This window comes from Sebastes umbrosus, chromosome 2, assembly GCF_015220745.1.
Source record: "Sebastes umbrosus isolate fSebUmb1 chromosome 2, fSebUmb1.pri, whole genome shotgun sequence".
Lineage (NCBI taxonomy): Eukaryota > Metazoa > Chordata > Actinopteri > Perciformes > Sebastidae > Sebastes > Sebastes umbrosus.
In genome coordinates this window covers 25,310,661-25,325,827 of record NC_051270.1, presented here as the reverse complement: position 1 = coordinate 25,325,827, position 15,167 = coordinate 25,310,661, and the positions used below count along the sequence as shown (strand labels likewise).

Below are 15,167 nucleotides of genomic sequence, written 5' to 3'. Positions count from 1 at the left end.
TATAGGCCAATTCATGCAGTGTAAAATGCCATAGGCATTCAGGAAGTGCCCTGTCTTAGAGCTGATATGTGAAATGTGTATTTTTGTAGATTACAGCACACTTGTGATGCACTGCAGATGGATTTATGTTAGCTTTATCTGACTGCTTGTATTGATGAGAAAGTAGTGCATTAATATAGGAAATTGAAGATGCGATACTTTGAGATGCATCGAGAATCGTTGTGCATTTGAATTATTCACGGGTGAATCGTAAGTATTGTCTGTGTAACCAAAGCCTGATAAATCTCATTCCTCTACAGTATGCCATAGATCTCTTTTGTTGTCCATTAAAAACACATCAGTGAGCTACACTGTTGCACTGGGTGACATGTTCCTTAATTATAATGAACACAGTCGCTGTTGTTCATTTGGAGTCAATCCCACGTACACTGCTGTAAATACTCACTACCGCACCAAATCCACAGCTGAAACTAGTCCCCAACAAATTCACTGTTTTTCCTGCCGAGCAGGAAAAAGTAGGAATGTGTGGGCTTGTGGCAGGAAGGGTAATGAAGTCGGAAAGTGTTTATAGATTGCCTAATGTATTGGGGGTATGGGCCTTTTCATGCCGCCCTTAACCATTATTATATTATTATATTATTATATTATTATATTATTATATTATTATATTTGGTGGCCTTGAAGATGCACTCAATCCCCAAACTCTCACCTCACTTTTGATCAAGAGTTGATCAAAACACAGTGAGGAGAGAGGAAACAACATACACTAAACTATGGGTATAATAAAAACAATAAACTGGATGAAATACTATTAGAAATAATAATTATACATTTTCCTTATTAGTGCTGTTAAAGTCACACAACACTGTTTGAATCACAATAAAAATGAAGCTATACAGCTAAAGAGTTAAATATCAGAATATATAACAATGTGTGTAATGTTTATATTTATTGAACATTTACCCTTAGGATATTTATTACAATCTATTCTGTGAGGAAATATTAATGAATATTATTAAGGTAAAAATGTGGCTCAGTAGTTTGAACATGAACAGCTTCTCCCTAAAGCAAAAAAAAAAAAATACATTGCCAAGCCTCTAATCCGTTATATGCAAATATAAAGCTATAATCAGCTGCATTTACAATAAATAAGATTGAATGTGTGGATTCATAAGATGTGAGTAATAGCTGCATTATCTCCACAGTTGTTAGATATCAAATACAACCTGATACCATGAAAATAATCCTGGAAGCATCCTCTTTCAGTGCAAAATGAATCCTTTATGCAGTGTGACACCAACAAATAGCATATGTTAAAAGATGGTGTTGCATTCTTGTCACATCAATTTTATCAAATTTAAAAAAAAAACATGTAAACCTATTTACTCCTCTATTTTGAAATTAATGAGCAGAAGTAAGTCTGAACTTGTGACACACCGACTAGCCCAGAATAAGTGTTTCTGGTTCATGAATCTGTGCTGTTCATTCAGGCCGTCTCTGCTGCAGTTGCGGTTCGTGTGAGTATAATTCCCTGTTGCACTATTTGCCTGAGAGAGACGCTGCCTTCAGCTCCTCCAGCCCTGAAAATGCAGACTTGTAAACTGGCATATTGCAACCTACTTGGCTAGCCTGAGCTTGAGCTTATCGTTTGTGATGAAGGAAAGCAGTCCCATCAGTCCTTTTCACAGATGCAGTTTCACTCTGAAATCTTACACACAGTTTTTAGAGAGTTGGAGCTGCAGTTGATTTACAAGACAAAATGATCCAGCAGTCTCCTCCCTTAAAGGCCCTGACACACCAAGCCGACGGTCAGCCAATTTCGTGCCGCCGGTGAGCGTCTGTCGCCCTAGTTTTTGCATGGGGGAGAGTGGTGTGAAAATGTAAAATGAAATTGATTGTGATGGAAGTTACACCAGATAATATGAGACGATTTGTGAAGAAATCACAGTTTGCTCCTTAGCTCTATGACATTTACGAGGACTCGTAGTGGTAACACAAAATGCTTTTTTAAAAACAGATCCTGGCAAAAAAGATACTTCCATTTTTAATGCCAGTGTAAACAAAACTGTAAGATTCCCACACAAAAGGTGACAGCAGCTATATATATATTATTCTGTTAATACTGTAGCCAATAAATGTCAAAGCTGTTTTTTAGGCATATTTCAATGTGTGACTCACAACATGTGTTTGGGCGAGAAGAGGCTGGATTTTGAAAACCGGTCAAGGGAGTCTTTTATCATAAATTCCCTTTAAACTGAACAGACAAAAGAGAAACAATGGAGCCAGGATAAGATAAATAACACACATTAATGTCAAAGCATTCCCTCTCCTTCTTCTGCCTCCAGTTCACACTCTTGTTGGTCTCTTGCTGTGTCCCAGTTTGTGAGCTGGATCCTCTGAAGTCCACATTTCTAGACAAAATATGTCGGGCCGACGTGGCCTGTTCCATTTCAAAGACTCCTCCAAATGCGGCCAAGGAATGCAGCTATTTGACACAACCAGTTTGTCCTTTGCAGCCCTTAGTTTCCCTCAAGCTCATTGTGTACTGGCCATCATTTCATTAAACACACAGCTTTCTAGGATCTTGATGTTATGTGTGAATGAACCGCTGAGACTGCCTTAAACATTGACAGGATAATGCAGCAGTTTCTCCATGTGAAAGGGGCTGATGATATGAGTGAGGAAATTTCCAAATTCGTGGAGTAGAAACCCATTTGCACGCTTTTGAATAAAAACACCATTATGCAACAACAGAGACCAGTGAGACTGCAGGGGATGCAAATACAGAAAACCATCCACACAAAACAGAAATTATGAACAAACAAATGTAATAAACAAACACTGGTATTGTCTAACACGTCAATCAGTGGCAAATATGTGCCACCTGTACTCTCCTAAAAGCAGATATTTGCTAAAATACATGCAAGCCAAAAATATAAGGTGACGCTGAGACTCGGAAATTCAATTTTGAAATTTTTCACTATACAAATGGATTTGCAGCCGGTGTGGAGAGAGTGCCAGGAGACTGGCAGATAGAAGTGAATACATTTCACTGCTGCAGCACGCAGAGAGCCAAGTTTGAAACTCTGGTGGGGAGAGAATTTGCCTAACAGGATGGCTCTGCTCCGCCTCCAGGCCACCCGCACACTTTATCTGGAAGCGCCTACTGTTGGTGTTGTTGTTGTTTGTGTGAACAAATATCCTCTGTGATGAGGATCCACATGTCATTTCACATGTTCCTCCAACAAACTTCTCTCTATTCAGAAAGTGGTCACAGCTCAGGACCACACTTTTCACTGTAGGACCAGTGACCTGAGGAGAAGTCACCAAGAATTATGTACTGCTATTATGTGAAACATTAATATTACTACCTCTTTTCTTTGCACCACAACTTTACAGTTATGATGTACACATTATGTCAAGACCTTATGTCTTATGTCAAGTGCATTGAATTGGCATATTGTTGAAAGGTGCGATGCAAATAAACTTGCCTTGCCTATTCATATATATATACAGTATACATATATATATATATATATATTAGAGCTGTCAATCGATCAACATATTGATGATTGTCCATGGTTAATCGAGATTAATCGCAATACTCTTATCGACATGGGAATGAGCAGATATGCTTGCTTTATGCAAATGTATGTATATATTTATTATTGGAAATCAATTAACAACACAAAACAATGACAAATATTGTCCAGAAACCCTCACAGGTACTGCATTTAGCATAAAACAATATGCTCAAATCATAACATTGCAAACTGCAGCCCAACAGGCAACAACAGCTGTCAGTGTGTCAGTGTGCTGACTTGACTATGATGTAGGGGTTCTACTTTAGTAGGTTTTGGTTATTAGCAAATTAATTAATAAATAATAATAGAATTATTAATATTAATAAAGATTATCAATAAACATCAATAATAAACGGGGCACCACCCTGGAATCAGGGACCAATGACCAAAACGTTAATATAGTCTCATTATATATGCTAAACTATCAATTTGGAACGTTGATTAATAATTAAATTAATAACTATAACCAAAATAGATAGTAAAGGTTGAAGGATATCGGAGTTCTTGACATAGCAGAGGTTGGCATTATTCACTCTTGTGCAACATTAAACAGACCAGCATGTATATTCCACAAACATTTATTTACAAGATAATAAAGGTTCAAAACACAATATTAATCTAACTAAATAACTAAACTAAACAAACCAAACAAAGTGTGTGTGTGTGTGTGTGTGTGTGTGTGTGTGTGTGTGTGTGAGAGAGAGAGAGGGGGGGGAAACAAGATGGGTTCTTGTCTCAAAATGTCTGTATGGCCTACAAACAAAATGGCGGGCACTGTAAAACTACAAAGATGGCTGAATCAAAGATGGCGGAATCAAAGATGGCGGAATCAAAGATGGCGGAATCGAAGATGGCCATCAGCATGTCACCACATGACCTCTTTGTTCTTCTGAGAAGAAGGACAGAGAGGGGGGTGATGTGGGGTTAAGATTATCTGAAGCTGTATGTTTATGTTTAACTAATTCACAGTTTCTGTATGTGATCTTAATGTGTGTTAGATATGCAGTGGGTTAGAAAAGATGGTTAGTTGCATGCAAGACCTTGTCTATGTGAAGCATAAACTAAACACATCAGATGTGGCGAAGCCAGTTACCCAGATATCAAATACAGATAAATCACCACAGTCAAACTCAATGAATAACATTAAACCAAATCAATACAAGTACTTTCTAGAAATCAAAGTTGGACAATCTTGCTCAGCCCTGTGCGATTGCTAATGCTAAGGCCCAGTACGTTACCAATCCATGGAAGAAAAGGGTTTGTGATTCCATGTGTTGAAGTTGTGGTTCCAAGTCAAAGAGGTCGTCTTTGCTGTTAGTTTGGTGCTTTCTTTGCTTGATAGCTTGAAGTTAGCTGGTGGAAAGGGCAGAGCACTCGCGTCGTCTGCCGTTTGGTTCCTTGGTTGCAATGGCTGTTTCCTAACAGGCCATTGATCAGAACCAGAACTGTTTTGCAAGTTCTGGACTTGAGAGCCGTTCACCTCAACCAGGTCAGCCTGGGTTGAGGAGATGAAGAGCAGAGAGAGCGCAGCAGCTCACCTCTCACATGTCAGGAGAGATGAGCAGATGAGAAGAAAGAGTCGAAAAAGAAGGAACAAAGAACATTCCTCTGGTTTTGTTCTGTGTGAATTTCACACCTAGGTGTGAAATGTTACTGTAGCCAATGAGGACTGAGATGAGTCCTGTGGTCAAGGATCAGGTTACTGAGGTCATGAGGTCACTTGAAACCAGCCAGATACTGGGTCCCTACAATGACTTGCCCCAAACTGCATGTGATTATCATAAAGTGGGCATGTCTGTAAAGGGGAGACTCATTGGTACCCATAGAACCCATTTTCATTCACATATCTTGAGGTCAGAGGTCAAGGGACCCCTTTGAAAATGGCCATGGCAGTTTTTCCTCGCCAAAATGTAGCGCAAGTTTGGAGTGTTATTTCACCTCCTTTCCAACAAGCTAGTATGGCATGATTGGTACCGATGGATTCATTAGGTATTCTTGATTTGTTGATACAGGATGATGCCAGTATCTCCACTCAGGCTTTAAAACTGATCCCGCTACAACCTAAAAATCGCAAGTTGCGTCAATGCGTTAACGACATAACTTAACGTGTTATCGAATTAACTTTGACAGTCCTAATAGGTAACTGAAAAGCTAACCCTGAAAGCTAACGTTAACGGGAGGTACCGTTGATTTACATAGTATTGGGCGAAGGTGAATCCTATATAGGTGATGTGTTCAAATATAATCTTGTAAAATGTAGTTTTTGCCGAGAAACTTTAATAAATCCAGTTGTTTGAAGGAGATGTTTTTACATCAATATAAGATAGATATTAAAGAGGGAATTATGACCTGTTTAACGTCCTAACAAAAACAGTATGCATACGGTAATAAAGGAGTGTATGTTGAAGTACATGGGATTTATTGTTTTACTTTTGTTTTGCTACTAAATGTTTGGTATTGTGACATCCCTATTTCATTGTATTATCCTGTATTGTATAATGGTAATAATGCTGAACCTTGAACCTTTGATGAAGTACCACTCATACCCACTGAATTATTCTTGCTATCTGTGTAAATCTCTACTAGTGCATGCAGTTTCATTATTTTGTTTCACAAAATGATGTTCCAGCTGCATAATGATGAATTACTACGTCGCTTTAAGGGTTTACATTAAGTAGAGTGAATGTTAAAAGGCTATGTGGGGTTTTGAAATAGTGAAACATTATTACTTTCATTAACTGATAATAAACTGTAAATAAATGCCCTGGCTTGGACTTGATCCTTTGAAATTGAGTTTGAGACCTGCTGATTATCTAGTGTGGCACACTTTAATGTCTGTGGGTTAAAATGCCCCAAATTACACCACTATCATACTTCAGAGACTGAAAATTGACTGAGGTGACAGAAGTTTAATGTGGGAACAGACGAGGCAAAGAAATGAAAAAGATGGAGAGGGAGTTTGCATTGGGTTCAGCCGGCTAGTCTGCCTGCAGTGCTCACACGTGGTGAATATAAAATACAGTCTAGTTTTTTTATGCCTTGAAATAAATATGATTTCTTGTTATATTGTGTATGTGCTGTCAATCAGCAGATGGAGCAGCCAGACTACAGGTGGTCTTCACATTAGTTTGCAGCAGGAGGTTGCATATACGTTTGTATATTTTAACAAAGCCACTTCTGATCAACAACCTCCCCGTACATCACTGTGAACAATGTGTAGCATCATTAAACCCATTGAAAGACCTATTTAAAATGTCTGAGATAAAACCACCTTGCGCTTGTTCACCATCAATATATTGTATAATTTACCTTCGCCATTATAGCGTCTGTGCCCTTAATTTCAGAGCTGTGGACTTCTGCCAGGATTCAAATTCTAATCTTCTCAGTATAACATCACTGCAGCGATAAGATCAGTCTTCCATCTCAGCTCTTCCGCTGTCTGTCCACCTCCTATCTGATCGCTCTTTCTCTGTATCTTGCCTTCTTTCTCTTTTTTTTCTCAAAGACACAAAGACGCACACACACATTTTCCTTATTACACAATATACTGTATGTTGAAGATATGACTCCAGAGAGCATCCATTAAGAAGCTCATGTCAGATGTAAAAAGAATAATATTAACAGTTGATGAGTGTAGAAATCAGGCTACACCCTCAGACATCCGTACCGTCAGCTAACTGAATAATTTACTGTAGATGTTACAGAGTTGGGTGAGGATTTGTTATTAGGTTACCAAGCAGCACTTCCCTCCACATCCTCTTATTACTAAACACAGCTACAGACAGACAGGCGTTCTAGACCTTTATGAGCCCTTAAAATTAGGCAAGCGTGGGGTCAACAGTTCAACCAAAGAACAATTCCATAATAACCTTTCAGCATATTTTAAGACCTCTAGACTTCTGCACCTCCTCTGGCTTTGTTTTCAGGCTTTAAAAAAATCTAAATCGAATCAATCTGAAAAATCATTTCAGAGAGAGAGCGTTCCTATTGGCTGTGCTCCGGCTGGTGGGCGGTGCTTGGTATTTCCTCAACAGATCTCAACATGGCTGCCGGGTCACAAACTTTCTCATTTTACAGCTAAACAGTACACTACAAGATGTTTCTGAAAACAGTTGAGGAGAGAAATAGGTATTACAGTAACAGAATATTGATTCATATTTGATCAGCGCTGCCTAGTTTGACCGTTTGATCAGAGTTTGCGGGTGATTGACAGCTGCTCAGAGACGGCAAGGCTCCAGCTCGGCTCTGTTTGGTTGTTTTCCTCCGGTCTGTGAAATCTTGCAGATGCTATTAGGAGCACCGGAGGACACAGAAACACATGATTTTTTTCTGTCTCATGCACTACTGTCAGGATAAAGTCATAGTTTTATAAAAATAACTTTTTTTTATCATATTTGCTCCATTTCTACCCACTGCAGGTTTAGTGTTAGGCACTGACCTTGAATAGTTAAGGTTTGGCATTGATCTTAATGGTTAAGGTTAGGACAGGTCGTCGGGCAGCAAGTCTCGCAAGAGTTTTTGCACGTTTTTGCAATTTGCGGGTTACCTTCTATACACGACCTAGCAAAGGTGTTTAAGGGCGCTTTCACAAGCCAACATTTAGTCCGCTTTAATCAAACTCTTGTGCGGTTCAACCTCTGGTGCAGTTGGTTTGGGTGGTTGTGAAAGCATTAATTGTACTCTGGTGCGGACCAAAACAACCGGTCCGAGACCGCTTGCGAGAGGTGGTCGTTTCCAAGTGAACCAAAACGCAGGCTGTCTGTGCGGGCATTTATTTAGATAGACACAGGTAAACGACAGGTTACCATAAGTGAGAGAGGACTGACCTGGTGATGTTTGCTTGACATCTGGGCTGAAGAGAACACAGAATATGCTAAATAAAGTCTGCAACAATAGTGACGTTTATAAAGTAATTTGAGATAAACTGGAGGAGAAGAGATTTGTGCCGAGTCAGAGTGAAATAACTTCGACAGCCTTAAAGTCTGCTATTTCCTGCTTAGAAGTGGCAGTTCTTGAGATGAAAAAGAAAATTTGCTCTGTGCACACCCCTCAGCAACTTCTTTTTTTTTTTTTTTTTGGTTTGCTTTAATTTGTGCACTGTGAAACCGAATCAGACTAAATAGAAAACAAACCAAAATGGACTAGCCAAACGGACTATGGCTTGTGAAAGCGCCCTTAGTAATCGTCTGGGGACCAGGCACGTGCACACAATTGGCACAGTCTATCTAACAGATGAGATATTTCACAAGATAGGTGAAAAATTTGACCTGCTAGTGGCGCTAGAAGAAATATCAAGTAAGTAAGATTAATCCTCTGGGGACCATGAATATTGATGCAAATTGTATGGCGATAGTTCCAATAACTGTTGAGTTATTTCAGTCTGGACCAAAGACCGACTGACTAACTGTATAATTCATAGAAATATTATTTTCTTATCCCATAAATCAACCTGATCCTCCCCAAAATGATATCCACAACAGAATCTGGTCTAAAAGAATCTGTCAGGCTAAATTTATTCAGGCAGAAAAAGGCTCTGAGAAAACATGCACCTCCTGAAGTTTAACTCTGTCAACTTCTTGTCACCCACCTACCGTTTTCTTCAGCGGTAACGTAGCAACAACCGCTCAGTAGCATACTTACTAGCGTGTGCCCTGGAGCAGTGTGACTGACATTTACAAACCGTGCTCTCTGACTGTCACCTTAATCACATAAACAAGAGAGGAGCGTAGGGACCAAGCAGAGCAGCACATAAAGCCCACTAACAGCGAGTGGAGTTGCATACTGTACTCTACATCATACAGCATAAACCATGTGGTACAGTATATCTATTATACATGTTTTCTTTGCTTTGTCACACTGATTTAAAGAATGTAAAGCTGAGTGAGGATTAATGTCAGACAGAACATGTAGGCAAGCTGGTGTGAAGGATTTCAGGATCTTCATGGTGATGGAAACATGTAGAGCTTGACCAACGACACTGATACCGATGTTTGAGAGTTTAAAAAATCTGTCAAAAATATACTGTATCTGACTGTATAATTTCTAATAAGGCACTCTTAAAAGGGTTAATAAGTCATAACTTATTGCCTATACTTAACTGTGAATATATGATTTACAAATACTTTATAGGTTGAGCCATTAATAAGAACAACTTTTAGGCTACTAGGTTGTGAAACAATTATTTTGCTGGTGAGTCAATAACAGTTACAGTAAGTCGTTAATAAAGGGCCATAGGTTTCTCAATACCTATTAAGGCAGCAGCAAAAGTTAAGACATGAATAAAGGGTTCTTACAACAATTCATCAAGTCAGCAGTGGTAAATTGAAATGATTAAGGAGGAGGATAAACACAGACATTTATCACCACTGGGCAACCAAAAAGTGTTTCTTATTAACAGCTTAACTGAAGCATAAAGAATAAATTAACTACTACTTATTAAAGCTGAAGTAGGCGAGATTGGAGCAAATATGATTAAAAAAAGTATTTTTTATAAAACAGTTGCTATATTGTGACAGTATTACATGAAACAGGTAACCTGGAAAAAAAATGTGCCTCTGTGTCCTCCGGTGCTCCTAACAGCATTTGCAAGATTTCACAGACCGGAGGAAAACAAGCAGTAAGAGCTGATCTGAGGTCTGCTGTCCATCTGCTGTCTATGAGAGCCGGCTGTCAATCACTCACAAACTCCGACCAAAAGGTCAAACTAGGCCGCGCTGATCAAATATGAATCAATATTATGTTTCATTAATGCCTATTATGTTTTCAAAATCATCTTGTAGTGTACTGTTTAGCTGTAAAATGAGAAAGTTTGTGACGCCGCCGCCATTGTGAAATCTGTTGAAGGAATGCCAAGTTCCGGTCACATGACCGTAGCACAGCCAATAGGAACGCTCTTTCAATGAAATTACCTGTGATTATAGTTTTATAGTTTTTATTTATTTTCAGTTTACTACAAATATTTTTCACTGCTTATTTTTGTTTAGTTTCAGTTTGTATGTACTTTAGTAACCCTGGTATGCTGATACTGATATCTCTGAGATATGCTACAATCAGCCCATCATGTAGGCCAAGACAAAAAGTGATACACACAAACTGTTTTATCTGCCATGTGCATCAGCTTAATGAGGATGAGCCGCCACATGTTGCCAAAAAAAGCACCTCATGTAGACGTGCAGCAGAGGCCTTATCAGCTCAGTCGTACAGTAATCAGCAACCGGTGGTGGCAGTCGATGTTTCTGGCAGTGTCGTCACTTTGGGGTCACTGTGTGGAGAGTTTTATGACTTCATTACTGGCACTTAGACCTGAGAACAGCGTTAACCCTGTCCCACAGCGCTATGATGGACTTCCCAGCTTAGTGGTTTTGACAGGGAAGTCCATATAGACACACCTCCTTTAGCCCCTCTACTGACTGTCTCTCTGGGGAGCTGACTGGGTGGGTCTGCTCTTCTTATCTCCACCTGTGTGGCTTTAAGTCAAACGCAAAAGTCTGTCACTGAGTGAGTGACTAGCTGAGTGATGAAGTTACAAGATTGGTTGGCCGAGTGTTGGAGTTTCCTCATTGGCAGTAGCTCTTTCATCATGAAAAGGCGGGGAACAGTCCTTTATGCAAATCAGCCCGTCCCACGCGACGCGTCCGGCTCACGAAACTTGGACCAAGCTGTCAAACTAGGTGATCTCGTTCTAAAATGAAACGAGATTCAGCAGTGGGATAGCCTATTTCTCGCTTAAAATGTTTTCAGAAGTAGATTTTTGTGGATTAGTTAGACAGAATAACAGAAAGTTTACGTGCAGGCTGTCATGTTGTTTCATGTTCAAAATGGCCAGGGTCCAATCACGTGCATTCCACAATAGGGCACGTCACCGCTTGCAAGGCCAGTTGAGTGGAGCAGCGCGTACCCTAGTGTGTTCGCGGGACCTGCTTGACATGTACCGCTGGATTTAAAGCCTCAGTAGGCAACAAGTTTTCCGCATCATTGACTAGATTTCTGCACCTCCTCATGGCCCTGTTTTCAGGCTTAGAAAATCTAGCCCGTGACAGGAGACTTTGGCCAATCAAAGGTCATTTCAGAAAGAGAGTGTTCCTATCGAGCGTTCCTATTGGCTCTGCTCTGGCTGATGGGCGGTGCTTGGTATTTCCTCAACTGATCTCAACATGGCTGCCGGGTCACAAACTTTCTCATTTTACAGCTAAACAGTGCACTACAAGATGATTCTGAAAACATTTGAGGCGAGAAATAGTCATTACAGTCAGAATATTGATTCATATTTGATCAGCGCTGCCTAGTTTGACCGTTTGGTTGGAGTTTGCGAGTGATTGACAGCCAATTCTCATAAACAGCAGCTGGACGGCAGACTCCAGATGGTTGGACTCCTGATTGGTTGTTTTCCTCGGTATGTGAAATACTGCAAATGCCATTAGGAGCACCGTAGGACACAGGAACATGATTTTGTTCAGATTACCCGTCTCATGCACTACTGTCAGGATATAGTGACAGTATAAAAATGACTTTTTTTAAATCATATTTGCTCCATTTCTACCCACTGCTGCTTTAACATTATAGACATGACCACTAACTATTTATATAACAATTTAGCCACAATTCACAAACTGACAATACACGGTCCAGCCATATACTCGTTTTTAACCGTGTCTTGTTTTCAGTGTCGTCTGCAGCTTGCATAGGTATAAAGAAGTATTTACAAAGTCACTCGTGCATGAAGACAGACAGATGCAAGACAAAAGACAGGTTGCGATGTTCAAGGACCAGTGGAGCTGGAGACAGCTGTGCAGAAGACAGAGTGATCAGGAGTGTCTCTGTGTGTTGTGGGATATATGTGGATGTGTGTGTTTGTGGATGCACTGGTGAGTTGGACTCCAAACAGCCTCAGGACTATTCAGATCATCAGTCAGACTGTGTCCCGTCTGTTTGACAAGAGAGGGTCTTGCTCATGGAGGAGCTGTACTTATGCTCCAGTTTGCACCCGTTAACAAACACCCAGGACGTCCTCATCACCCATCACATCAGGAGCACTTTTAAAGATGCCAATGATTAGAGACGGCACAGCTTCAAGGTCAGAAACAGGGACAAGAACTGGACCACACCATTGTTTTCTGCTGACCCTGTGTCATCACTGCTGCGATAGAATATGCTTGTTGGACAGTGACAACATCACGAAAACCTCTGAATGAGGTGAAAAGGACACGTCAGCCTCTGAGATGTGGCTTTAACTAGACAGTGTTCCCTGTTTGTACAGGTCATGAGAGGAATTGTGTTTTGTGCTAAGTTGAGATGGCAGGAAGTGCAGCTTTGGTAGAAGTATAAAGGGGGGAGAAGAAGTCATGAACGCTATAAAGAAGGATATCAAGTGGGCAACTTCAGTTACTGATGTTTTGTTGAATGAGGACTTAAACTCCTCAAGGCTCCATGAAGAGTTGTGTTATTCTAGAAGTTTCACACTCAGCTGCAGTATTGTGAATTGATGCTTTCATCTACTGTAGCTCACCAATGAACTCTCAGTCATTTCTGATCATGTCATTTGTCTGGACAACAATAATGTAGCTGGACAAAGGACAATCCCCTCAGCCCACTCAGCAGCTCCAAGGCTGAATTACACTAACAAAAGGTTACGGCACCGGAGCTACCGGAGTGGAGAACGTTTCAGTCTGAGAAGTTTTTGCAGCGGCAAGACGAGGAGTCGATAATTAGACTAACAGAGATTCGATTAGATTCATGGAGATTCAATGCAAGAGTGGTTTTATTATTTGCCAAATATTGAACATGTAAAGCTATTTATACAAAACAGTGCCTCCTTACTGAGAGACGACTTCAGATGTAAGCACTGTATATATTTGGTATTGAATACAAAAAATTAATCTAATGGAAAGACTGAATAAAACAATGCTGCCTGCCTGCCATCAGAACTCAAAGAAGCCATTTGGATGAACAGTAAAATGTCTTTCACTTAAAAACAAAGGTCATCGCTCTACATAGATAACTACATTTATTTCTGCACAAACTGTAACTTCCACTGTACATTCACTTGATATTCTCAGAGCTAAACTAACTCTGTCTTCAGCTCCACTCGTTCACCTTTTCGCTCACATCACACACATTCACCGCCGCTCTCTCTCTTGCTTCACCACTCTCTTCCCACGTACACACACACTCACACTGACTCTGCTCTTCTCCAAATGACCTACGCTCTAGACAGGGCCATTCGCGTTTTCATGTCATCATAGATTTTCTACACGCTTGGCACACGCAATCTGCAGCCTCACCGCTACATGCCGCCAGATGTTTGGCTGTTTGGCGGTATGTACTTCTACTGTTGCCAGGCAGCCTACTTTCTTTTCCGGCAACATATGTTTACTTCTTGCTTATCCACAGAATATTTTGTTTGTATGCCCCCTGGCATTTTGGAGCATCAACGAACAACGCGTTGAGCATAAACGCCTCTGTGCATGCTCGTAGCGCGCACCATCAACGGAGGCCCGCGCCACAAACTGTTGTTGTTTGATAAATATAGGCACAACTCAACCTGTTACGCACAACGTGATTGGTTGATAACTTTATCTGCGATGCGAAAGTTCAGAAAATCAACCTCGTTCTGGAAAAATATTACGAAGCTTTTTCGCCACGTAATATTGCTGTTCTGTGTGAAAATACTCATGACAAAAACAACAGTATGAACAAATGTTGACGGTGTGTAACAGCCTTAATGCAGGTGAATCAACTTTATTTATAATCAATGCAATGATGCAGCAATTAATCCTTATGCCAGCTTGTTAGTTAGTAATTTTCAGGAAATGTGGTGATATTGTGGATTTTGTGAAGTGCATATTTTCTCTGCCAGTTTATCAGTGGAAGTGACAAATCAATATACAGTAGTTGATGTTAGTTGTTGTTTTGTCCAATAATGGAGCCAATAACAACAGCTCATTTATTTCCTCCTGTCAAGAACCGAATACCGATCCACATGTCTAAACCGCAACATTTTGGGGTTTGCCAGACTTCGAGGTATTACATTTTGCATTCAGCTACAAACTGATTCTCCATTTCAGACCAATATGTCACTGCTCAGTGCTTGGATCTCACACAAATCAACAGACTTTCAATATTTAATCTGCAAAGTAGAAAAGATTATTTCTGTGGCAAAAAGTCTCTGAGTTATCTTTTAATAAACACCAGCTGACAACCTTCTTTATGGTTGACTCACCTATTGGCATTTCATATTGGTTTTTCATTTATTTTGCATTCCACTGCATGGAGATTTTCCCTGGTTAAAAGCCGCTTGGAGGCATGCCAGCAGGCATTTAAGAGACAGTGTTGTTGCTTGAGACTTAAATGAGGAGAAAAAACATTTAGGCATGAGAGTCCCTTGTCTGTTTCAATTTTTATTATTTCTTCATCTTAACTATGAAACTTTAATGCAATCTTAACCTAATTAAGAAAACAAAAACTGGAAGCTCTTTCTTCCACAATGACAACAGGTATCTTGTGCTCTTTCATACTTCGTAGCAAAGCGTTAACCCACATTTACACTTTGGTAAAGGGGAAAAAAATGGCTTGTTCATTGTTTCA

At 40.1% G+C, this 15,167-nt stretch overlaps 1 protein-coding gene and 1 long non-coding RNA gene across 3 annotated transcripts in view; one reads left to right on the top strand and one right to left on the bottom strand.

Annotated features, from left to right (window-relative positions):
• LOC119475619 overlaps nucleotides 1–4,250 on the top strand; it is a 28,296-nt gene extending 24,046 nt beyond the window's left edge. Inside the window, exon 3 of the long non-coding RNA XR_005203841.1 lies at nucleotides 4,239–4,250. This is a non-coding gene — a long non-coding RNA (uncharacterized LOC119475619). The remainder of the gene's footprint in view (nucleotides 1–4,238) is intronic.
• Nucleotides 1–15,167, bottom strand: part of syt7b (synaptotagmin VIIb) — a 123,289-nt gene that overhangs the window by 79,514 nt on the left and 28,608 nt on the right. The gene's annotated exons all lie outside the window — the stretch shown is intronic.